This window comes from Trachemys scripta, chromosome 1 (assembly GCF_013100865.1).
Source record: "Trachemys scripta elegans isolate TJP31775 chromosome 1, CAS_Tse_1.0, whole genome shotgun sequence".
NCBI lineage: Eukaryota > Metazoa > Chordata > Testudines > Emydidae > Trachemys > Trachemys scripta.
The window spans coordinates 283,066,637-283,092,937 of record NC_048298.1 but is presented as its reverse complement, the minus strand read 5'-3'; positions in this window follow the sequence as shown (position 1 = coordinate 283,092,937).

Below are 26,301 nucleotides of genomic sequence, written 5' to 3'. Positions count from 1 at the left end.
CTAGGGGTGTGGACTCTGGGGTGGGGCCAGGGTTTGGGGTATAGGAGGGGGCTCAGGGCTGGCAGGGGGTTGGTGCAGGCTTCAGGTGGCATTTACCTCAGGCGGCTCCCGGGAAGCAGCAACATCTCCCTCCAGCTCCTAGGCGGAAGCACGACCACATTGCTCTGTGCTCTGCCCATGCCTGAAGATGCTGTCCCCTCAGCTCCCATTGGGCGCAGTTCCTGGCCAATGGGAGCTACTGAGCTGGTGCTTGGGGTAAGAGCAGCACATAGAACCCCCGTAGCCATGACTCTGCCTAGGATCCAGAGAGAGATGCCAGCAGCTTCCTGGGAGTTTTGGGGAGCTGGGTAGGGATCCTGTCTGTGCAGCCAACCAGACTTTTAATGGCCTGGTCATTGGTGCTGACTGGAGCACCCAGGGTCCCTTTTCGACTGGGCATTCTGGTAAAAAACCGTACACCTGGCAACCCTACTTCCCCATCACATGGCCAGAGACAGGGAGTGGCCAGAGAATGGCTCTTTGGATATGTTTGCACTGCAGCTGCGAGTGAGCCTCCCAACCTGGGGAGACATCTATGAAAATGACATATTCGGAATAGTGTTTTCTGCCACACTGTATAACTAGCTTGTTCTGGTAATTACACACAAACCAAACCCTTGAAGGATGCTTAGTGGGTTCACTTCTCACTGCAAGTAACCATTGGATAATTAAGCTAAAGAGAAACTCTGAAAAAGATGGGCTCCTGTTGAAAATGTGAACTTCTGCAAGTGCATTAATCACAAAAGTGTAAAGGAGCATTTCAAAGAAAATCCCTGCATTGTCATAGTATCATTAAAATATAATTTGGGATGTATTAGGGCCTGATCCAGCTGCCATGAAAATCAATGGGAGTTCTGTGATTGGTTTCAGTGATTGCAGGATTGCTGATTAGACCCCAAGTAATGTTTTTCTAAGGGTCAGATTTTCTAAAGATGTAGATAGAAGCCTACTGAGATTTTCAGAAGCTGATTAGGTTTCAATGGGAATTAGGTGTCTAATGCTTATTGTTAGGTGGCTAGGAACTTATTCCATCTTTGAAAAACCCTAAGTGCTTAAATTACTTTTGAAAATAGGACTCAGGCCCTATTTTACAAGAAAGCACTTTTGAAAATTGTACCCCTCATCTAGAATAATATATATCTACACTAATTGAAAGATGTATATAAAGAGAGAACTTAAAGAAAAGCAAGATATTATTGATGAGATGGAGGGAGTGATTGAAAAAAGTAAGTTTATCTTGGCCAAATGATAGTAGGAGCATGCGGTCACTGTGTACACAGACTGAAACGTGTAACTACTGTTTCAGCAAAAGCACATACGCATGTGAATAATGTTAAGCACAACTTCCAAGGGACTACTCACATGCTGAAAATCATTTGTTTTAGTATTCTGTTGGACTGGTCCATGACTAGGAGCAATAGAAGGAAATTAAGATAAAAAAATAGGCTAAGTATTGGCACTGTGGTGTGTGTGTGTGCAATCTCAGTCTACTGAGCTTGGTTAGACTCTGGATTAGCTTCTTAAAGGAACTGATTCAGCTACTTCTATTCATTTTCAGCAGTGACTTCACTGGGATTACTTGCTGAGTAAGGAACTACTCGACATGAGTAAAGGCAGCACAATTGGACCCAAATGAAGTTCCAGAAGCTCCTGCATCATTTAATACTGTACCGGAGATGGCATAAAAATGTATTATAATGAGTAATTTGCACTGCAAGTGGAACAAACTGGGTGACCTGATAGATAATTTCCATCTTTAATTTCTGTGCTTCTGTAAATCATCTGACAGTTACATCCAATATGGTAGCTCTTTTCTGCATCTCAGAGACAAGTGTCTTTTACTAAGATTTTATCCGGAGAATGACAGAAAGATATCATGGAAGCAGATCAAGAAAATATGCATTTGGCTTTAAAAGAAGTGAAATTTGCCTTACAATACATTATATAAATTGAATTTGAGATATAAAGTATCTCAAAGTACTTGATTTTAAAAATACCTCAAACAAAACCATAAAACTGGACTAAACTTGAAATTGAAAAGCAAGACTTGAAATTCAGTTGAAAACTTCCTTTTTTAATAGAGTTTTGCTGAATTGACAGTTCTGATGTCTGGTGGAAGTGAATCAAGGAATGCAAACTTTAGCAGTGAAAGGCTACGGAAAGGACAAAAACCCTAGCACCAAAAGACTTTAGGATAAACTGAGGGCCAGTTAATAATCCCTGATCACAAAACCTTAGTGCATGTAAGTGAAAGTACAGAATCAAATAATGGAAAATGGAGGAAGAACCAAGGCCACAAATTTCTTTAACAAATAATAGTATGGAGTGTAGAAGACAGCTTGGAAAGGATCAAGAAGAATGTTGGCGTGAAGGAAATCTAAGCAGTGGAAGCTGACAAGACAATTAAGGATTTTTTTAGCCTAAAAGGAGGAGGGAGATAGGGGAACAATAAGGAAGGCAGGAAGGTGATATCAAAGAATACATGTTGGCTGATAGAAAGGAAGAGTTAAAGAGGAAGGAGATGGATGAGGTCAGGGACAGAGGGGTGATAGATTAAGATGTTAGATGGGGGAGATCTTTGATTTAGATGCATGAGATAATTCAACTATAACCTCTCTGAACCCTTAAAAATAGTACAATACTCTACAGTTGTCCCTCTAAACACTGCAGCAGCACTACTGGAAGCTGTAATATTTCAGACTATGACTATAGAATACTGTACTGCTTTTTTTTTTTAAAGCAGTGGAAAAAAAAGAGTCCAGGTGTGTTTGTCACTTGTCGTACACTCCCCTGTCTTGACTAAAGCTAGTGAAGAACATTGATGTGGTAGTGTGTCTTTTTTAAATTATGTCATTTTTCATAACTCGGAGAGCTGCCTGGACTGAGGTCACTTCAGCCAGGCTTTTATAGGTTTAAGTCAACAATTGACTTTGTGTCAACAGACATCTAGATTTATGTTTTGATTTTATTTTGTAAAGTTGTGGCTATCCACGCAAACTGTAGATTTAATTTGCTGTGGACCAAGTAAAGCAACCTGCCAAAGGAATCTTTACATGAAACATGAACATGGGTAGGATGCAATCATTTGGGAGCCCTCTCTACATGCTGGGCTTAGAAGTTGAGGGATTTTTTCAAAAAAATAATAAATGGATACATTGAAGCCAAATTTTCCAAAGGTTCTAAACATGCCAGTGAAGCACATGGGGCTTCAGCACTTTTGAAAATCATGTCCCTTTTATTTAACTGCCTGAACATGGATTTTCCCTATGATTTTGGTTATTATAATATGAAACATTCCAGGTATTTAGTTCTGATTAAGCAGCTGAATCTTAGAGAGAAATGCACAAATAGCTTTTCTACCAGAAGTCCATCTGGAGGACAGTGAACACATTAAATTATGGACAAAGTGGGTAGGAGGTGTTCAGCTTAGCCCACTCCTGCAAACTGTGGTGGAGTGACCACGTTAATTATCAATCTGCTCCTCTATGCTATCACAGAAGGATCATGAAAACAAATGTACTTTGACTGTTCACTAATCTGTTCATAGGTCAGTATATTTGACTTCCTACATTTGTCTGTTTAAGAAATACAGTTCCTATGTCTTTGATTTTCTCTTTTTTACCATCCATTGGGGGTGTGTGTGTGTGTGTGATAAAGAGCAGTATGTTGCCAGGTAAAGTCTGAAAGAGTTTAAAGCTGCATAAGTAATAGGAATGTATGTGGGCAGCGAGTATTCTAAGGCTAAAATGGCTCCATCATCTAAATGCAATAAAGAAATTGATCTGTTTTATCATAGGTGATGTAACAAATGACTTTTATATGGTGGTTTCTAAATTTCTCACATTGTGAAATAGTTGGGAGGGAACTATATTTAATGCTGGATTTTGGATTTGATAAATGTAAGAAGAATTGCAGTGCCTTGGATATTGCTTGAGTTCAAGAATAATTTAAAAACACCTTATAGATTGGTTACTATAATACACTATATTAAGATGTGTATTAACATATATACATACACTCATACCCAGTTACATCCTTTAAGGCAGCTTTATGGTCTGAGCAGTAAAGAGCAGTGAAATAGGTGCGGAGGAAGTATCCCAATGCATCGCCACTGAGATGTGACATGGTGCTTCAGAGACCTGTATAAATAAAAGGTATTGGTAGATTAATCACCAACAGAACATCTATTCAAAATAGATAGTATCAGAGCGGTAGCCGTGTTAGTCTGAATCTGTAAAAAGCAACAGAGGGAATCTGTTAGTCTTAAAGGTGCCACAGGACCCTCTGTCAAAATAGATAGGATTTCAACAAGTTCCTTTTGCACCATCAATATGCCATTATGAAAAATAGACCACCATTGATTCTATGTCTAAGCAGTTGATCAGACCTTTTAGATGGAGGATAAGTAGGACTTTTTTTCCCTTCTGATACTTCATTTTATCTTTCAGGGAAGCACACAACAAACTTTAAAACTAAATCAGTTTCCTGTGTCTCAGTATGTTCACAGATATTAAGAGCTTGTGGCAACTTACAAACATCAAATCATCTAAAAATAGTTTTAAAAAGTCAAATTTAGTGGCAGGTGATCTAAAAGAAAAATAGCACAGGTGGAGATTCAACATAAGCGATATTATAAGAAAAATGTAAGTAGTTATTAATTGGGCTTTAAAATATCCTAAAATAACTCTGGATCATGAGGAAAGAATCCATTGGCTCTGTCCAAGTGAAAATTGTTTATTGTATTTTACAAAAGAATGCAAGTTTAGGCATCATACAGATTGTACCCCCAAATGTAAACAAAGTGGACAGTACCAGTAATAGCAAGAATTGCTTATACCTGTTGCACAGAGACACTGTATAGTGCAGGGGTAGGCAACCTATGGCACGCGTGCCGAAGGCGGCACGTGAGCTGATTTTCAGTGGCACTCACACTGCCCGGGTCCTGGCCACAGGTCCAGGGGGCTCCGCATTTTAATTTAATTTTAAATGAAGCATCTTAAATATTTTAAAAACCTTGTTTACTTTACATACAACAATAGTTTAGTTATATATTATAGACTTATGGAAAGAGACCTTCTAAAAACATTAAAATGTATGACTGGCACATGAAACCTTAAATTAGAGTGAATAAATGAAGACTTGGCACACCACTTCTGAAAGGTTGCTGACCCCTGGTATAGTGGAAGTGTAAAGTGTTCGGTTATAAGGCCAATAATGAAGGGGTATGATTTTAGTTACTATAGTTAGGGAGAAAAGAGATTATTTCTGTGGAGGCTGGTAAAAAAAGATAATAAACCAGGTTATGGGGTGTGATTAAACTGAGCAGAGAGAGAGTAGGTTAAGGGGAGATGTGCAAAGGTTGCTTAAAGTTCATTGTTTCACCTCCTCACCCCAGAGCTGGGGATAGCTCTGTTAAGGTCAGTCCTGCTGTACTGGGTTAAAGTAGCCTTCAGACTGCTCTACCTTTCTCCAGTTACAGAGGCCTGGGTGCAGCCAAGGACTGGCATGGTGCATGTGCATCCTGACTAAGTCCCCTTTACCTCTGGCCACACCCCCTAAATCAGCAGTGGGGAATGTGAGTGGGGCGAGTACATATATTGTCCCTATTCCTGCCAAGAATGCTCTTATGCTAGTGTGATCCTCCCTAGACTGGTTAAATCTACTTTATAGCAAAATGATGCCAGCATTGTGGCACAAAGTGGCTGCACGGCATTAGGGGATATGCGAGGAGATGCAATATTTATGTCACCTTCTACTCAAGAAAAGATTAGTGCATCTCCAATTAGTGAATTAATAGTTCTTTTACTGTAAGGGGTTGACCTAGGAAATTCTTGATGGTACCCCTCTCTGGGACATGAAATCATTTCCTGAAAGATACATCCTCTGGCTACTGTACTGTAAGTGAACTAGATCAAGAAAAGTGGAATGCATGAGTTACTAGCTGAAATTTAATTTTTATATTTAGGCAATATAGGAATACAGTTGAAGGTCCAGGGGAGCAGATGGGTAAAGGGTACATGCTTGAAGTCATTTGTTATTGAGTTTTGAACTCACATTTTAGTTTTATTCCTTTAAGAAATGTAATAACACAGGGACCCTTCCCTATTCCTGGAATCATAATACAATTTAATTAGTTTATGTAGAAGGCAAAGAGGGAACTGTTTTAAGAGGTCTCTGAGCAATTCTGTACCAAGGCAGGCAATTCTGGGGGGAAGAGATTTGGAAGGCAGTGCCCTTCGTCCCAACACCACAAATGTTGGGGTTCCATAGGGAAGGGATTCTGCCCTCTCTGCAGGAAGACAATATCTGTCTGAAAGGATGGATGCTGCTGAGAGTACAGCACCTCAAAGAGCAGTATTGTCATTGGCTGGAGTTGGTGGTGGTGGCTCTGCAGTTGCTCCACAGCAGCCACAGACAGGACACAGAAGGTGCTGGGTGGTATTGGTGGTCGGTGATATACAGGAGGTCAGACTAGATGGTCTCTGGGTCCCTTCCGACTTTACGCTCTATGAAGTGGTGCAGCTCCCCATGGGATTACACCCTATGCAAAAATGTAGAAGCAGTGCAGAGACTAGTACTGCAGGGAGCAGAACAATCCATTCTCAGACCCTCCAGTTCTGATTCTGCACCCTGAGAAAGGTGTGTCACAACTCTCTGTCCTGAAATCTTCAGAGCTCTAACCTTACATACCTCAAGCAAAGAGGTGTCTGTGCAGGCCAAGCAAAGGGTGATGTTTCCATGGAAGCATCATTTTTAATCACACCACTCATGGAAATGGGGAAATCTGAACCCTGGGGGCTCCCCCAGACGTGGATCATTTTGGATCATCTGCCCTGGGTCACCAGGAAGGAAAACATAGTCAATTATTTCATAACAGGGTTCAGAAAAGAACTAGATAAGTTCATGGAGGATAGGTCCATCAATGGCTATTAGCCAGGATGGGCAGGAATGGTGTCCCTAACCTCTGTTTGTCAGAAGCTGGGAATGAGCAACTGGGGATGGATCATTTGATGATTACCTGTTCTGTTCATTCCCTCTGGGGCACCTGGCATTGGCCACTGTGGGAAGACAGGATACTGAGATAGATGGATCTTAGGTATGGCCATTCTTATGTTCTTATATATTTAGCCTTTCATTAGCATTGAATCATTGCCAAAACATTACCTTGTAAAGGAGATTTTTTATAAGGATTCATGTATTTTGATTTGGACAGCATGGATTTATTTATTTTTTTGTTTAATTATTTCCATAATACTGTGTACTGGCTATAAGTAGTCCCCTCCCTCCTGTACTGAACCAAGGGTTATTGACATAATTAAAGTGACAAAAGCTCAGCAAGCACATTATTATTTTCCTGTCAGACACTAGACAGAAAAAGTAAAGCTGTGTTATTTATCCTTGTGAAGCCTCTCTTTGGCTGCTGTAATTTTTTGAGGCTATATGTTGATAAAATGCCTTTACAGATCTAATGTATGGTATGCCCATTATTATTGTTTTGAGCCTTTGCAGTCTTAAGGTCTGAGTAGTCAGGCTTGTTATGGGAGAAAAGATCATGGGGAATGGGTGGGAGAAATCCTCCTGAAATCCATAAAACAGTACTGGAGCTGCTTGGTAGGCAGTTCTGCTCCCTAGCTCATTGTGTGTGGTTCTGTATATTGGCGGAACCGTTTGTTGTACCCACACTTTTCTCTCCTGGGCCTTCCTCTTTCCCCTCGCAAACTCAGCTGTGCTGGTGAATGGAGGGAAGCTGTAATGCTGGGTTGTGCCTCAGGGTCCAGGCCCTCCATGAGGCCTACAGAAATCCTGCTCCCTTTGATTCCTCCAATGAAAAAGCAGACATATTCTGTTACATCTGGGAACTTCTGTGGTCCTGGTGCAATAGGACATTTCATTGCATTTACATGTGTATGTGGCAAGACTTACTAAAGACATTGCTCTTCAAATCTCTTCTTGACTAGTGATGCAAAATGTCTACACTTGTATTCTGAAATGAGAGAGTCTTAGGCCTTGGCTACACTTACCCGGTAGTTCGACGGCTGGAAATCGAACTTCTGGGTTCGACTTATCGCGTCTAGTCTGGACGTGATAAGTCGAACCCGGAAGTGCTCGCCGTCGACTGCGGTACTCCAGCTCGCCGAGAGGAGTACCGCGGAGTCGACGGGGGAGCCTGCCTGCCGCGTGTGGACCAAGGTAAATTCGAACTAATTCGAACTAAGGTACTTCGAACTTCAGCTACGTTATTCACGTAGCTGAAGTTGCGTACCTTAGTTCGAATTAGGGGGGTAGTGTAGACCAAGCCTTAGATTGCAAAACTGATTTTATGTCATTCCTATCAGTTAAGCATATTATTAATTATTCTTAGGCCTATCATATCACTTTCAATTCAAATAGAACATTACAACGATTAAAACACACAAGTCCCCTGCCTCTCTGATTTTACAGTCTATGTCAGACAGATCTGAAGATAAGGGACAAAGGAATGGGTGAGGTAAGATCCAGTGAGTGCTACAGGAAATATTATGTGAGTCACACTATATTATGAATGAATCGTAGGCATTCTAACATTCTACACTGAGAAATGGGGGAGGAGCAGATAGTGCAGGAGTCCATCAGTGGTGAAAAGCAAGTTGGGATTTGAAAGGAGAGTGAGCACTCATGGCATACTGGAAAAGGTGTTTCATGCTGAGTCAACTGCTTTGAGGTCAAATAGGCTGAGGTTTAAGGCTGAGTTGTGGTACCAAGCCACAGCCTACAGAAGGGCTCAGTGCGTGGGTACATGAACCCAGCAGGAAACTCCAGGACGCATTGATTCTTCAGGGGCACAATGGCTCCTGGAATTCAGAGGGAGTGCTGCCACTGAACTTCACTTCAACACAGGGAAGCATGTTCCCACCCTCCTCCGATCCCTCATTCTGGGCTGAAATTTCTGTCCCTTCCCCAAACTTTTCTGACATCTTTGGAGAGTCTAGAACTGAACGCAAAGGCCCTGCTTCAGGAGAGCCAGGACCATGCCCAATAAAGTGACTTAAAGGGGAAGGGAAGCCTCCTTGGGATTTCTAACCTTCCCCTTTTCCATCTTCTGGACCTAGTGGAGTCCTTAATATAGAAACTGTGAACAAACACCTGGTTTATAGTAGACTTCAGGAATTATTTTCTTTGCTATTCTTAGCTCAGAGGGGCTCTAACTGGCTACAAAATTATTTTGTCAGTTATTTTAGAGAAAGTTATTTTCTCTGAGGATTATAAAACTACCTGTATTTTTCCTTTACTTATATATTATGTTGGTGAATAATGCTGTCACTTTGATGTGTACAGCTGCTGGTGTCCCAGGTCTAATATAATATGGCTCCTTAAATTTTCCAATGCTTTATATTTATTGCCCTGATATACTGTAGAAGAGAAGCAGATAGTACAGGAATCCAACAGTGGTGCAAAGCAAGAGGGAAGCAAACAGTCTTCAGTCTGTCACATTTTGTTTCTGTCATACTGCATCAACAGTTTTAGAATTCAGTCATATGAGCAGGGGATTACTTGAAAATGATGTGCAGTTTAGAGCTTGAGTGACAGGTACTTATGACCCACACAGTCTTTACTTGTAATAAGTACAGTATTTGGAAACCGTGTATATATGTCATCATGTACATTTGCCTGTTTATGTGTCTGCGTCATTCTCTAGCAAAGGCAAGGAAACCTAGTTAAATGCCCTTAGGACTATGCAAAATGTTTAAGTCATTGTGAAAAAAGTGCTCAAAATCTTGCTTAGTTTGAGTTTGACTCTATTTCATGGATCATTATTGGTACATGAGAACTTACTTTGTAACTGTGAAATGTCTTTTGTTGATCCTGTTTTGCTATATCTGGTTTACTCAAAATTGTGAGGCTCTTGTTTGTCTGAAAGTTTTCACTTCATACTGTGTTCATGGGGGGAAAAGTCACCTGGGACAGGTTGTGATATTTTCCAGTATGCTGCATGTCTCACTTCTTATTCTGGGTGAACCAATAAACCCTGTGTGAGCTCATCAAAGCAATCTTCCCTCTGGATTTGGCCCTAGGAAATGTGGGTTCATTTTAACCCCAACTTTACAAAGTTCACAGTGTGCAAACCCACGGGTACAAGTCTAACACAGAAAATTTATGAACACATTTCAAACTAAACTTGGAAGGATTCACAGAATTCTAATTAGTACTTGTATTTCACATGCTGATAAACAATTCACCAAGATCCTGAAGCTTAAAAGTAAACTACTTAAAATAGTGCCAAAATTATGCTTCTGTGTCAAGCACTTCACTTTGGTATCAATCCTGCACAGGAATGTATCTGCATAACTTCTAGAATAGGCCATTTGCTGATAGCTCCCAGTGCAGAAGTAAGTCACACAGGAGAATACAGGGTACTCTGCTCCGTGTTGCTGTGGGCTTGCTCATCCTTTTCTCATTGCTGTGCATTTAAATCCAAATCCTTAACCCATTCCCAGCCTCAGTAGTCAGGCTAGGAACTGATGCCTGCGAGGGACTAAGAAGAGGAATCCTTGTCACAGAAGAGCCAAATGTGCAAGGAAGTCAGTTGAGATTGGTCCTGAAAGCAGAGGATAGGCCATACAAACGGAGGGTAGGAAAATGGCAGTGGGCCAAATTCTGCACTCTGTTACAACAGTGTATAGATGGAATTGAGGTAATGTCAGTGAAACAGAAAGAAAGGAACATGCCCTTCTCTGTAGCAGGTTCCTGCTTTTTAACTAAAAAAAAGAAAGTGTTATCCATGAAAAAAAAAAGTTTAATCTCTGGACTGGTGAGTAAAATTTAAAACATTTCAATATCATGCAATTCAGGAGTGAATCCTTAAAAAGGTGAATTGCACATCTTACCAACTGCACTCTCCATTACAGTTAATAAAACAGTCAGAATAATGGTTGATCCACAGAGAAAATTCCAGATACTTGAATATTCAATCAACTGATCATGGCAAGGAAATCAATATGGAAAACATGAACAGGCAAGGGAAATTATTTGGGATGCTTGGGGTTGCTGGAGAAATTGAGAACTCCATCTTAGGTATTGGATTAGAAGTGGATGGAATGATTTATTCTAATATGTATTTAGTAAATACGTTTAATAAATGTGGCTGGAAATGTTACTTGAATATCTGATGGAAGAAGCATGGTTTAAGGACCAGAGTGTGGCTTTAGGCACAGCTCAACATAAAGGGCAGTGTGTGCTCGGGTCACTTGAGTGGAATCCAGGGAAGGAATTAGGCCTCACAGAGAATCAGGAAGAGAGGCATAATTCCTTTCATAATTCCTCCCCCTCATCCCTAGGGATCATAGTCTGCTACCACCTGACCAATAACAGATCACTCTCTACCCTTAGTGTGCCAGTCACCCACTCTTCACCCTACCTACCTGCAAAGAGCAGCAGGGGAAACACCAGCTCCACCACCAGTACTCTCAAAAACAGAAGTGTCAAACTGCTAATGTAAATTGAAACGGGGATAATAATTCTTTGTAAAACCTCTTAATGTCTGTGAGGTGCTCAGATACTGTAATGATGAGTACCATAAAAAAGCCTGTATATATAAATAAATTCCAGAAGGACTTGAAAAAGCTAGACATTAGACAGGACACTAGCTGTTGAAAGTCACTGTAGATAAGGGGAATGTAATGCACATTGGAATGAACAATCTGAGTTACTTATATACATTGATAGATTCTCAATTAACTGTAACCACTTAGGAAAAAGACCTAGGCCTTGTCTACACTACGAGAGTAGTTCGATTTTACTTAAATCGAATATTTGGAATCGATATTGCAAAGTCGAACGTGTGTGTCCACACTAAGGACAGTAATTCGACTTTGTGAGTCCACACTAACGGGGAAAGCGTCGACATTGGAAGCGGTGCACTGAGGGCAGCTATCCCACAGTTCCCGGAGTCCCCGCCGCCCATTGGAATTCTGGGTGGAGCCGCAAATGCCTTCTGGGTAAAAAAAAAAGGGGCCAGGGTGCTTTTGGGTAACTGTCGTCATCCGTCCATCACTCCCGCCCTCCCTCCCTCCCTGAAAGCGCCGGCGGGAAATCATTTCGCGCACTTTTCCAGTCATTGACAGCGCGGACGCCACAGCACTGTGAGCATGGAGCCTGCTGCAACCATCGCTGCAGTTGTGGCCGCTCTCAACGCCTCGCAGCTTATCATACAGGTTGCCCTGAGGCAGATGCAGAAAAGTCAGGCGAGGAGGCTACGTCAACGCGGTGATGGCCTGAAGTCTGAGAGTAGCACAGACCTCTCAGAAAGCAGGGGACCCAGCGCCGAGGACATCACGGTGGCAATGGGTCATGTTGATGCTGTGAAACGGCGATTCTGGGCATGGGAAACAAGCACTGAGTGGTGGGACCGCATAGTGCTGCAGGTCTGGGATGAATCACAGTGGCTGCGAAACTTCCGCATGCGGAAGGGAACTTTCCTTGAACTTTGTGAGTTGCTGTCCCCTGCCCTGAAGCGCAATGACACCCGGATGCGAGCAGCCCTGACTGTCCAGAAGCGAGTGGCCATAGCCCTCTGGAAGCTTGCAACGCCTGACAGCTACCGGTCAGTCGCGAGCCAGTTTGGGGTGGGCAAATCTACCGTGGGGGTTGTTGTGATGCAAGTAGCCAAGGCAATCGTTGATGTACTGCTGCCAAAGGTAGTGACCCTGGGAAACTTGGAGGCGATCATAGATGGCTTCGCAGCGATGGGATTCCCAAACTGCGGTGGGGCCATAGATGGAACTCACATCCCTATCCTGGCACCGGACCACCAGGCCAGCCAGTACATTAACAGAAAGGGCTACTTTTCCATGGTGCTGCAAGCACTGGTGGACCACAGGGGACGTTTTACCAACATCAATGTCGGATGGCCGGGCAAGGTTCATGACGCTCGTGTTTTCAGGAACTCTGGTCTGTTTAGACGGCTGCAGCAAGGTATTTACTTCCCGGACCACAAAATAACTGTTGGGGATGTGGAGATGCCTATAGTGATCCTCGGGGACCCAGCCTACCCGCTAATGCCCTGGCTCATGAAGCCCTATACAGGTGCCCTGGACACTGAAAAAGAACTCTTCAACTACCGGCTGAGCAAGTGCAGAATGGTGGTGGAGTGTGCTTTTGGACGTCTCAAGGGGAGATGGAGAAGCTTGCTGACTCGCTGTGATCTCAGCGAAACCAATATCCCCATTGTTATAGCAGCTTGCTGTGTGCTCCACAATCTCTGTGAGAGCAAGGGGGAGACCTTTATGGCGGGGTGGGAGGTTGAGGAAATTAGCCTGGCTGCTGATTACTCACAGCCAGACAGCCGGGCGATTAGAAGAGACCAGCGGGAAGCGCTGTGCATCCGGGAGGCTTTGAAAGCAAAGTTCCTGAGTGAGCAGGGTAACCTGTGACTTTCTAATTTTGTGTACAGAGAAGCCTTCACCCCACTTCCAACACACGTTTCAAAATAAAAATAGTTCTACTTTGTTAAAGCACACCGTTTTCTTTAATACTGTTTTCGCGGGAATTTTTTAAAACTGGGACGCAGACTGTGGTGCGGAGCGGGTGTAGTGTAGTCGCGCGAATGCAGCTTCTAAACTCAAGGACTGACAGGCTCCGCTGCGGTGGGATGGTTCTTTCAACGGAGCCTGTCACCCCTCCTGATACGGACTGTGTGTATGGGGGGTCTATGTGAGTTTGTGGCAGGGGGGGGACGGTTACAGATCCCCTGCTGTGTGGCTCTGTGATTCTGCCTAAGGACCGCCGCTTAAGATCTCTAACTGCCCTCCCCTGACACAAAGTCACAGAGCAACCCACCCCCCACCACATAACATGAAAAGAACCTCCCAGACTAACCAGGGTAAGTAGTCACTGCATCACTGCACTATGTATGTGCCCTGCTGCTGTGCCTGCCCCCGACTATGTACCCTGCCAAAGGTGACTGTCCTGTCCAATTACCAACCCCCTTTCCCCCCCCCCTCCAAAAGAACATGATGGAAACAGTAGTTAACAGAAACATATTTTTTATTATCAACTACACATGGGACTGGGAAGTGAAACTTGGACGGGGGCTTGTGTCAGGCGGGAAGGAAAGAACTTGTCAAACTTTGGGGAATGAGAGCCTTCTGCTGCTCGAGCTCTCTGCAGGGGTGGAGTGAGAGTTAGCAGGGACTCTGCCGCCTCTCCTTCTGTGCACTTTGGGTGAAGGGAGTATGGGACTTGGTGGCGGGGGAGGGCGGTTAGAGATGGACTGCAGCGGGGCTCTGTCCTCCTGCCTCCGTTCCTGCAGAACATCCACAAGGCGCCGGAGCGTGTCCGTTTGCTCCCTCAGTAGTCCAAGCAGGGTTTGAGTCGCCTGCTGGTCTTCCTGACGCCACCTCTCCTCCCGATCCATGTTGGCTTGGTGCATTTGGGACAAGTTCTCCCGCCACTGGGTCTGCTGTGCTGCCTGGGCTCGGGAGCAGGCTATAAGCTCTGAGAACATGTCCTCCCGTGTCCTCTTCTTCTTATGCCTAATCCTCCCTAGCCTCTGGGAGTGTGATGACAGGCTAGGTTGTGAGACAGTCGCAGATGGGGCTGTGGGAATGGGAAAAAGGGAGTGAATTCCTCAGAAAGATAAATGTAGTTGTGAACAAAAAACATAGTCTTTCTCTGTGAACAGGACCATGCACAGCACCTATCACATGCGCACTCAGCACAAGGTCGAATTCTCGGCCTTCGCATTCAGTGTCTGGGGTTTTGCAGAGCACTTTTGAGAACCCTGTCAGGACAACGGAATTGCTCTTGCACGCAGACATGGTAAGCCGTAGATTCGTGGCAGCTTAAAACTTTAATATTAGCAATGGCCTCATTTCACATTGAAATCAATGTCGGTCCCTGCTGCCAGCAATCCGGCAAGGAGGAAGTCTGCTCCTGTCCCACACCCTCGCGGCTGTCCCCGGGAACGATCCCTTTCGGCTGACCCTCTCCCGCCTCCACCGCGTGGCTGCAAACCAGCGGTTACAGTTCTGTAAAGGAACGGTAAAGCAGTCCCAACACTAACATTCCCCTACCTCATTCAAAGCAGGTCATCATGAGCGACATCACCCTCATGAGGATCTCTGAGAGCGACAGACAGAGAATGCTCCGGGAAAGCCTTCAAAGACCAGGGCCGTATGCCGCCATGCTGTGCCAAGCAATGATTCCGGAGTACTTGCTAGTCTTGTGGCGCGGCAACGTGTCCTACTACGGAGGACCCAATAAGGCCGCTCTCCCCAAGAACCTAATGCAGCGGATTTCAAATTACCTGCAGGAGAGCTTCCTTGAGATGTCCCAGGAGGATTTCTGCTCCATCCCCGGACATATAGACCGCATCTTACTGTAGCTGCAGTAGCAGGGACTAAACAGTAGAGCGGCTTGGGCAGGACAATCATGCAAAACCGGACATTGCTAGATTTTTTTCAAATAGTTGCACTGCCCATGACTGAACCGTTAAGTTAATCAAACTAATCATGAGAAACCCATTTTTTAAATTGTTAATAATCATGTTCTGTTACAAATAAATGTTTAGATGTTTACAACACTTACTGGATGATCCTTCACCAGATTCTGTGTCCGGGGTAACGGCTGGGGAGGGTTGGTAGGGGATCTCTGTAAGGGTGATGAAGAGATCCTGGCTGTCGGGGAAATCAGCGTTGTGAGCGCTGTCGACTGCCTCGTCCTCCTCATCTCCTTCCTCATCTTCCCCGTCCGCTAACATGTCCGAGGATCCGGCCGTGGACACTATCCCATCCTCAGAGTCCACAGTCAGTGGTGGGGTAGTGGTGGCGGCCGCACCGAGGATGGAATGCAGTGCCTCGTAGAAACGGGATGTCTGGGGATGGGATCCGGAGCGTCCGTTTGCCTCTTTGGTCTTCTGGTAGCCTTGCCTCAGCTCCTTGATTTTCACGCGGCACTGCGTTACATCCCGGCTGTATCCTCTCTCTGCCATGTCTTTAGAGATCTTCTCATAGATCTTTGCATTCCGTCTTTTGGATCGCAGCTCGGAAAGCACGGACTCATCGCCCCACACAGCGATGAGATCCAAGACTTCCCGATCAGTCCATGCTGGGGCCCTCTTTCTATTCTGAGATTGCACTGCCATCAGTGCTGGAGAGCTCTGCATCGTTGCCAGTGCTGCTGAGCTCGCCACGATGTCCAGACAGGAAATGAGATTCAAACTGGCCAGACAGGAAAAGGAATTCAAATTCAAATTTTCCCGGGGCTTTTCCTGTGTGGCAGTTCAGAACATCCGAGCTCTTACTGCTGTCCAGAGCGTCAACAGAGTGGTGCACTGTGGGATAGCTCCTGGAGCTATTAGCGTCGATTTCCATCCACACCTAATTCGACATGGCCATGTCGAATTTAGCGCTACTCCCCTCGTCGGGGAGGAGTACAGAAGTCGAATTAAAGAGACCTCTATGTCGAACTAAATACCTTCGCGGTGTGGACGGGTGCAGGGTTAATTCGATGTAACGGCGCTAACTTCGACATAAACGCCTAGTGTAGACCAGGCCCTAGGTGTCATTGTGAAAACATCTGCTCACTGCACAATGGCAGTCTACAAGACATAAGGCTGAGTTAAGAGAAAGAGATAAAATGGAATAATACTGATGATATGAGTCCCATGAATGTGATGTTCATTTCTGGTCACTGCATCCTAAAAAGGATATAGCAAAATTGAAACAGTCCAAAGAAAGGAAATGAAAATTCTTATAGCTATGGAAAGATTTCCGTTGGAAGCGAGATCAAAAAGATTAAGTCAATTTAGTGTAGAGAAGAGATTAATAAAGGTGGAATGATAGAGGTGTATATAATAATAAAAAGTATAGTGAATGTCAACCAAGTGTTCCTGCTTACCCTTTCACATAATTCAAGCACAAGGGAGCACCCACTAAAATTAATACCATAAGAATAATTACTGCCACAGTTATTTGAATTTTCCTAATGCATTCAGTACTCTTCATCTTGCATGCTGTCATTAGTTTTCTCTTATATATCTACATTTTGTCCCACTGATTGTTATAATCATCTCTCTTTGGCTTAAATGAGAATCCTTCTTAACATAAATTAACCCCCCCCCCCTCTCTCTCTCTCATTTTTTATGCCAATGAGCATCAGCAAGGAAAATTTAAACTTTGCATTGTGCAAGAAGCAAATATTCGTAGCTTCAGTATTTTTTTCAAGGAAATCAAAAGCTAATGTCATCATAATCCTAAATAGATGAAGCAATAGTGAAGAAAACTGCAAAGCAAATATGAAATTTAATAATGGCCCTCCAACAGCTTGCCTTTCAAATTGTTAGGAATTCATTAAACAATGGTTGAGCAGAACTGACAATTAAATTTACTCTCATATGAAGTATCTAGACATATTATGAATATTGCGTACTACACAGTGCACATTTCTAAAGGGATGTAGTCAACAAATTGCATTTCACAGAATTAACATGGAGCTTGAATTTCGGTATCCAGATATCTCCTGCTTTGTTTCCCAGAAAAAATAATAATAATTGAAATGCTGATATATAAACAGAGTTAATTTAAAAGAAAAAAAAACATGATATTTTGATCACTTTTTAGACTTGAGGCTGGTATCAGTTGTTTTGTGGCCATTTCAATATATATATTTTCCCATAAAAATAAAGAAGAGAGGTCCAGTAAGAGGCATAATTTGGGGAGGGGGGCAGGAAATCAGTGGGATTAAAAACAATAAAAACAAAAACAAACACAAGTAGAATGTACAGTGCTGTATGTCATAGGGGGTGGGGGAGGGCAGGGAATGAACTGACTGAACAATCTCACACTTCCATTCACTTTTATTGTCATGTTTTGCTAATTTTAAACTTGCCTTATGATTAATTCTAGTATGTTGGTTTAAGGGCTGGGAAAAGAAAATCTTTGTTTTAGTGGATACTTGAGAAGCAGACCGGTTATAATTTAAGAATCCAGTAAGTCAGTGGAGCTTCTTGGTAAATGTTAAGCAACATGTCTAAAATAGGTTTAAAAAGAGTTTAGGGGGCAGTTACAAAAGTTCAGAATCAGAAGATGGAATATTAAGAACCTTTCTGTAATCCTTATTGTGTCTTGTTTTAAGATTTAAAATACAACACACACTATGTTTATTTAGATACAGTAGCTGTGTAATCATTATGGTAAATGATCCATAACAAAAATCAGCATCACTAAAGATGAATGTAATTAAAACACCTCTGAACAAATATTATTCCAAATCCGTCAGTGTTCTGGAAGAATCTTTTATTTATTGTCCTGTTACATCTTTTGGAACAAGATGCGGTTTTTGACTATTGCAGCAGAAGGGGACTAGAATTTGCTTGGAGGTGGGTTGTAGTAATAGATTATATGAACCTACAAGTTACTTTTCAAAATCTGTCCCACACAGAATGGTCTCAGTTTTCATGGTTCTTCAATGATTCACGGTATGAAATGAGTCTAGTTCCCAACACACATGCATACGCAACACAAAAATACTATCAGATATGGTACTGATGTGCACTTTTTTACATGGTCTCCGGGGACCAAGATTGAATGGGCATAGACACCAAATTATGGTCTAACCTGTATAGCTGGACTTTTCAGGTCATGGTTTTTATATCTTTGGTGGAATAGTATGGGGAAACTGAAGTACATTTTTATTTTTAAACCTTTATTGGTGTCCTTTAACAAGACGGATGGCACCTCACATCAGTAAAGCAACCAATTCCTGATTAATTTTATTTTAATTGCTATTCTTGATTGGAATAAATATCAGTCACTTTAGGTCCCCAATATTTGTGGACAAAACTCACGGACCTTAAAGAAGCAAGTGCCAAAAGTATAGGCCCTCCATTGCCCTAGCTCCAGCCAAGGGAAGGAAGTTTAAATCCCATGATTTTTAGTGACCCCAGAAGATGTCAGACTTCAATAATGGGGCTCACAAAGAGATGCAATTGCTCATAGAATGAGTTTTAGACAATTTAAGACTTTAGGGATCATAATCAACTACAATCAGAAGTCCATAGGTAGCCAGTGCAGATCAGAGAATGCTGGTATATTACAGTATCTGCTGATAAAATCTCATCCGTTTGAAACAATGACTCTCTGCATCAGCAGAAGCTTTCTAGCCTTGTAGTTACAAAGGCAGGGCCTGCATCAGAAGGGAGAGCTCACTAGCCAAAGCGAATGGAAAAAAACTTTTCATGTCCCAGCTGACACTTGAAGTTCCAGAAATAACCCCAAAACCGTGAACAATCCTGGCAAAAAGACACCCTTTGAAGAGGGTGCACACTTACAGCTTCCTCCACCCTTTTAGATGTTTCGCTTTCTCTATTAGAATAATGTCCATTTTAACTAAATTGAGCCTAAAATGGTTTATGTCTATCCACTCTCTTATTACAGTCCGGTACTAAAAGTCTGATCTAAAGCCCATTAAAGTCAATGGGAGTCTTTCCACTCACTTCATTAGACTATAGATAGCACAGTGATCAAAATATCCATGCCCCTTGAAAAGGATAAGTAGCTAATCTATTTATCATGTTCCAGTAACTGTAGTGTCTAGTTTCATCTGCATAATGATCCCATGGTGTCTGTGCACACATGCAGGATATGAGCAGTGGAAAAATGAAACCCCAAAGAACCCTACACATGAGAGCTATACAGAAGAGCAAATCCATATTTAGACCTCTAATAAGTGACCTGATTTTCAAAAGTTACTGAGTACCCAGCAGCTCCCACTGAATACTCCCACAGTATTCTTGCCGGCAAGTTAAAGAAGTATGGGCTGGATGAATGGACTACAAGGTGGATAGAAAGCTGCCTCAATTGTCGGGCTCAACGGCTAGTGATCAATGGCTCCATATCTAGTTGGCAGCCGGTATCAAGCGGAGTGCCCCAAGGGTCAGTCCTGCATCTGGTTTTGTTCAATATCTTCATTAATGATCTGGAGGATAGCGTGGAATGCATCCTCAGCAAGTTTGCAGATGACACTAAACTGGGAGGAGTGGTAGATACGCTGGAGGGTAGGGATAGGATACAGAGGGACCTAGACAAATTAGAGGATTGGGCCAAAAGAAATCTGATGAGGTTCAACAAGGACAAATGCAGGGTCCTGCACTTAGGACGGAAGAATCCCATGCACTGCTACAGACTAGGGACCGAATGGCTAGGCAGCAGTTCTGCAGAAAAGGACCTAGGGGTTACAGGATACAAGAAGCTGGATATGAGTTAACAGTGTGCCCTTGTTGCCAAGAAGGCTAATTGCATTTTGGGCTGTATAAGTAGGAGCATTGCCAGTAGATCGAGGGATATGATCATTCCCCTCTATGTGACATTGGTGAGGCCTCATCTGGAGTACTGTGTCCAGTTTTGGGCCCCACACTACAAGAAGGATGTGGAAAAATTGGAAAGAGTCCAGCAGAGGGCAACAAAAATGATTAGGGGGCTGGAGCAGATGACTTATGAGGAGAGGCTGAGGGAACTGGGATTGTTTAGTCTCCAGAAGAGAAGAATGAGGGGGGATTTGATAGCTGCTTTCAACTACCAGAAAGGGGGTTCCAAAGGGGATGGAGCTCAGCTGTTCTCAGTGGTAGCAGATGACAGAACAAGGAGCAATGGTCTCAAGTTGCAGTGGGGGAAGTTTAGGTTGGATATTAGGAACAACTTTTTCACTAGGAGGGTGGTGAAGCACTGGAATGGGTTACCTAGGGAGGTGGTGGAATCTCCTTCCTTAGAGGTTTTTAAGGTCAGCCTTGACAAAGCCCTGGCTGGGATGATTTAGTTGGGAATTGGTCCTGCTTTGAGCAGGGGGTTGGACTAGATGAACTCCTGAGGTCCCTTCCAACCCTGATATTCTATGATTCTAAGGTTCTCAGAGTACCTGGAAAATTCAATCACTGTTTGGTGGCTAGACAGCTTCTTTTTCCAGAGATGTCTAAACAGACCTCTTTTAAAAACCCTCTAAATCCAATTAATATTTTTAGAAAGAAAAATTGGGAGAAAACTTCAAAACTAAATATATACATTACAAAAAAATTTCTTTAACAATTTTTCTTTTACAATTTCTTTAACAATGCTTGTATCTCTTTTGCCTATCATGAATGTCTTCAAGCAATCAACTTGAACTGGCAAGAATGTTCACATAAATAAATTTCAAAGTATTTTTAGAAATTGATTGGTGCATACGGACATTCCTTATTGAAGCACTTCTATGTACATCCAAACAGGAAACAGGTACAATACCATGTCATTTTAGCTGGCCAATTCCAACTAAGCAAAATAGCATGAATTTTGAATATTGAGTCTCGAATACTCACAGTGAATGGTTTGCAATCAATCTGGAGAGCGGGGGGCAGGAGAAGAAAGATAATCAAATCACATTTAAATAATTAAGAAATCAAGATATGTTTAAAGTTATTCCACAGGCTGAAAAAGAGGGTAAATTGATTATATAAATTGTTCTGAAATATTAAGATTTAATTGCAATATATACAGATAATTGGCTACAGCGCAGTCAATGTAGTTAAAACCAGTTTAGGTGTGTTTATTCTTTAGCATTTATATTACAGTACAGCCTAGAGGCTGTAACAGGTAGGATCCCCATTGTGCTAGGAACTGTACAAAAAAAAATATAGTAAATGATAGTCCGCTATTCCTTAGCAGAGTGCTTATACAGTGACTGATGATTGTAAATTGTATGTAAGGGGTGGGGTGAAGGGATGCATATGTGATATAGTAAACATCAGGGATGTTGAGCTCTGCTGCACCTCACAGAACCAAATTTTACTTTGCTAATCATTGTTGTAGTCTTTAGTTTAAATGTCAACAGAAAATTGGTGAACTGATCCCTGCTCCAGGCAGTTCCCTTCTAATTCACATACTGTAAATGGATGCAGCAACCTCTCTCTTTTACTCTTCCACTAAGTAAAGCCTGCTACCCCTGCAAGCCACTCTAATAATTACACTGTGTCATTTTAACCTCAAGCCAGCTGACACACCAGTTTCCTCCAAGAATTGTGGAATGAGCATGTGTCATAATTGTTGCTTTTGTTTTATTTAGAGAATTTGACCTTCTAGTTATTAGTCTGGACCTGCTTTCCTAACCTAGCTGCTCACCCTCTTTTGAACTGAACTCTGAGCTTGTTTACTTTCCTCCGAAGGTTCACTGACTAACTCTACACATTGCATATGTTAAGACAGTCACCCCTGACCTCACTCAATTGAATCCCAGGGTTATACTGTAAAAAAGGTAGCTTAAAGGGAATGGGTTTTTTTTGTATGTGTTGTGTGGGTTTTTTTCAATAAGAAGGGTCAGAGGTGGTCTCTGAATTTCAGATGCTCTTAACCACCTAATCATACTCTTCCCAATCCCCACTGATAGGGATGCTTCCTTTTTAACCTTTACATTTTATTCAGCATTGCTTCCATCACCACAATTCTATTTTCCCGCCCAACACATTGTTTTTCTTGTCCTGTGCATATGTGTTACTCCTGTTCCTAATCTCATCCCTCTCACAACTGATCATTATAGTTTTTAAAAAGGCATCCTGCCTACTTCCACCTTTAATATACGACCGTTTCGGGTGGGGAATCTGAAAGCTGAAGTGCTTGCTACGGGAGGCCTGGATAACTTTTACTAAAGGAACAGGAGTGAGCTTCGGCACAATCACAACATAATTTAAGGTCTGCTTGAAACCTAAAAAATTATTTCTGGACCTCATTGTTATGTTGGTTTTGCAATACTGTATATTATGTCTGCCTTTCCTTTCTTCTACTAGGGTGAAGCAACCCACATGCTTTACACTGCTGCATTGCAGTGGGAAGGGGGCACATATTTCATTTTGGAGTACTCTGACTCTCTGCAAACTTGCGAAGTGCAGGACAGGGTAACTCTGTTAGAAGGGCCTAGAAACATCCAGTTCCTCATTAATAACCTCTTAATGGGGCCTGATAAAGAGCTACTGGTCTCTATAAACAGCCTTAGGGGAAGGGGAAACAAGATGTGGCAAAGGCTGCAGTGATGTGAAGGCTCCTGCAGGAGACCCTTGACTGGGGGAAGAACAGAGTTTGGGCTTAGAAGCCAGAGACAGAGGAAACTGTAGAGAAACTGCAGAGAATGAAAGAGGCTCCTGCAGTGACAATGTTGAAACCAGGGGAGTTGCTTCAGCTGAGAATGGCCTGCTAAAGCAGAGAAGATACTGAGACACCACGTAGAGTTTCTAGTCAAGAAGGCTGGGAGAAAGGGTCCTGCAAGGAAAACCCTGAAACAGCAGGGGCATTTGAAACAATGCCTCGGGGAGAAGGGGCTGTGTTCTGGTTAAGGCTCAGGAGAAGACTTTTTTGTCATTGTTTTGAATTTTATGCCAACAAAATCAGACCCTAGGAGGGGTATTATTGAACCAAGAGAAATCTTTCTCTTTTTTGAGTAATTGAGGCATACAAGAAAGGAATCTGAGGCAAGGCACCATAGGCCATAGTAATCAGGAGGCGGCTGACCCTGTTATATTCTCTTTCTGTTTCTTCAATAATCCCATCCTTGTTGCCTGTCCTCTCTGTTATTATGGAGTACAGAGATGTTAGATCAAAATACAAACAATACTTGTGCTGGAAGGTTGCAATGTAACATGACTTTATTTCTTATAATTCAGAATGGTAACACACAAGAACCCCAAAACAAAGAGACAAAGCAGAGTATAGAGGCACAATTAACCCCACCTTATTGTAGGCTGGCTGGCTGCTGAATTAACTGCTGCTAGGCCCCAACTGCACACTTCCCAACAGTGTCCCCTGGCCTTAAATCAGGACCATGAAACCCCCTGGAGAATTTAAGGGGAAGATCACAGTTTCAACAGTTTTCAGTACACCACAAGGAGACAAGGCATGCAAACTACTGTTTCTATGAGGCACTGCAGCCCAACAGGAAGATGCAGTTTAATGTTAAATTGACTTGAAATAAATGTTTTGATTTTGTACAACTAACCAAGCCATTTTCATTCAGGTCCCATGGAAATTTTCCATTTAGTGGAATCTGCATAATCTGTCCAAAAAATCCTTTCAATTGAAAGTTCTTGACCATCTCTATTTAGGAGCTTACATCCCATGAACTCTAAATAAAACTTAGGCTCCAAGGTACCTATGCTCATCTTCCCATGTTTGGCATCTTTGAAATGTTACCTTTCATCTTGCAATAGTGTGGGAAATGAGACATCCTGACATCCTTTAAGGCAAGGAAAACCACAAATTCTCCATACTTTATTTAGAGAGAGGCCTCACTTACAAAGTTGGGATCCAGATGAGGATCCAATCTTTCTTAAAGTTCTGGGATGTTCAGAGCTGGAGTTTTAAATGATGCCCCATCTCTAATTTTAACTTTTTTTTTAAATGAAGAATCAATATATTATTTAGTTGAACTTTCTAATCCCATGAGCTCCCCTCCCTTGGTTAATTATTAACATCTTGAAGAAATGTCTTAATTCTCAACAGTGGGCTTTAATTATAAGATTGTGATGACAGAAAAATCAGTCATTTACTACTATACTAATATCAGATCCATTAGGTGTAGCCTCTGCTGAACTGAAGCCCAGGAACACTTTTCAAGAACATCACCCATTTCTAATTAGAGCTACATAAATTTTCTTTTTAAAAATAGAACGGGGGTTATATGTATAATTCATTCCTGGTTCCTACAAAAATTATTATTACCATTACTAGTTGATAGACTCAGGATGAAGTCAGTGACAGTTAATGATATTTATGACATATTTTCATAACTTCTGCAAATGCTGCTTCAAAGGAGATTGTTGCTATTATAAATCTTAAATGAAGGAATCACTTTCTAATCCTATTTCCCCTTGTGACTAAATATTATGAAAGTAAGTGGACACAGCTCAGCAGGGTCATTTACTTTTATAGGGCTGCTTGGAGTAAGAAAGTACTTTTATTGGTTGGTGAATAATATACATCACTGACTGTTCCCCATGCAAAAAGAAAAATGGCATAAAAGAGGAAATAAACCAGGAACAGGATGGGACTCCGGAATTTATAAAGTGTCACAGTTCAGGGAAACTGAGATTTTCTGAAACCCATTTCTCTTTTATCCAAAAATCATATCTGTCTCTCCAACATCAAATTTGAACCCAGTATCGATTTTTATGAATGTCTGATTTTGTGGCGGTTCCAGATGTCTCTGGAGACCTTTGCAAACAATTGGGTTTACCTGGGCATGCAACTCAGCCATGAATTGCCTAAAATTTTCATTCATTGCCATATTTTTATGTAGTGCCAATTATATAGGCTAAAATACTACTAAAATATTTAAAGCAAACATCAAATAGCATGATGGACAATGTCTTTCAATTAATAAACCATATATCTAGCATGGTGTTTGATCAATTAAATTCTGTATATACTGATGGTGTATTTATTCAGAGGTTCTCTTGAAACAAGGCCATGCAGTGCTGGTAAAATTATTGGTTACAGTAAACAATTGCATGGGATCAACTTCTAAAACAAACTGATCCCCACAGTGATGGATTACTTTATAAAAGGACTCCTAAATGCTCATTAGATTATTTTTTGGCTCCGGGTATAAAATCACCTTTCAATACTTTATCACCGATTATTCTCATCTGGTACGTCGGTGATGTCTAAAGATACACAGTTTAGCCAATCTCACTGTGCAAATCATGTAAGTAGTGCAAAAATAATTTAATGGTGATTAGTCATTTACAGCTCAGTACAGTTATTTCTCAAAATAACTTGAAAAATTTTGGGACCATAAGTAGTAAAACATCTAGGGATGGACAAATCAGTTCCAGTAAAATAAAAAGCAACCTAAATCTTCCCTCCAAACCAAATTCAATCCCTGTAAACTGTGGACATGGGGCAGGGAGGTGAGAGCAGGACACAGTGGGACTGGAGGAGCTGTGGTGGCACCTGGGATTGGGCTGGGGAGCAGGTAGGAACCAGAATGATTATGCTGGGGCCAGGAGCAGCTACCCCTGGCAGCCAGCCAGACATCAACCACCAGGACTCACCTTCCCAGCCTGGAGCTGGCTCCCCCTCCCACGCTGAGTCTCAGGAGCTCTCCTCGCTCTCCGGGCAGAGCAACTACCCCTTTCCCCTGCCTATCCCTGACATCCTTGACATCCCATCTTCTGCCCCAATTTCCCTCACTCCTCATGCAGAGCACCCTTCGTGCTCCTCCTCTTATTTCTCATCGCCCCTATTGAAAGTGAGCTCCCATCACCGCTGC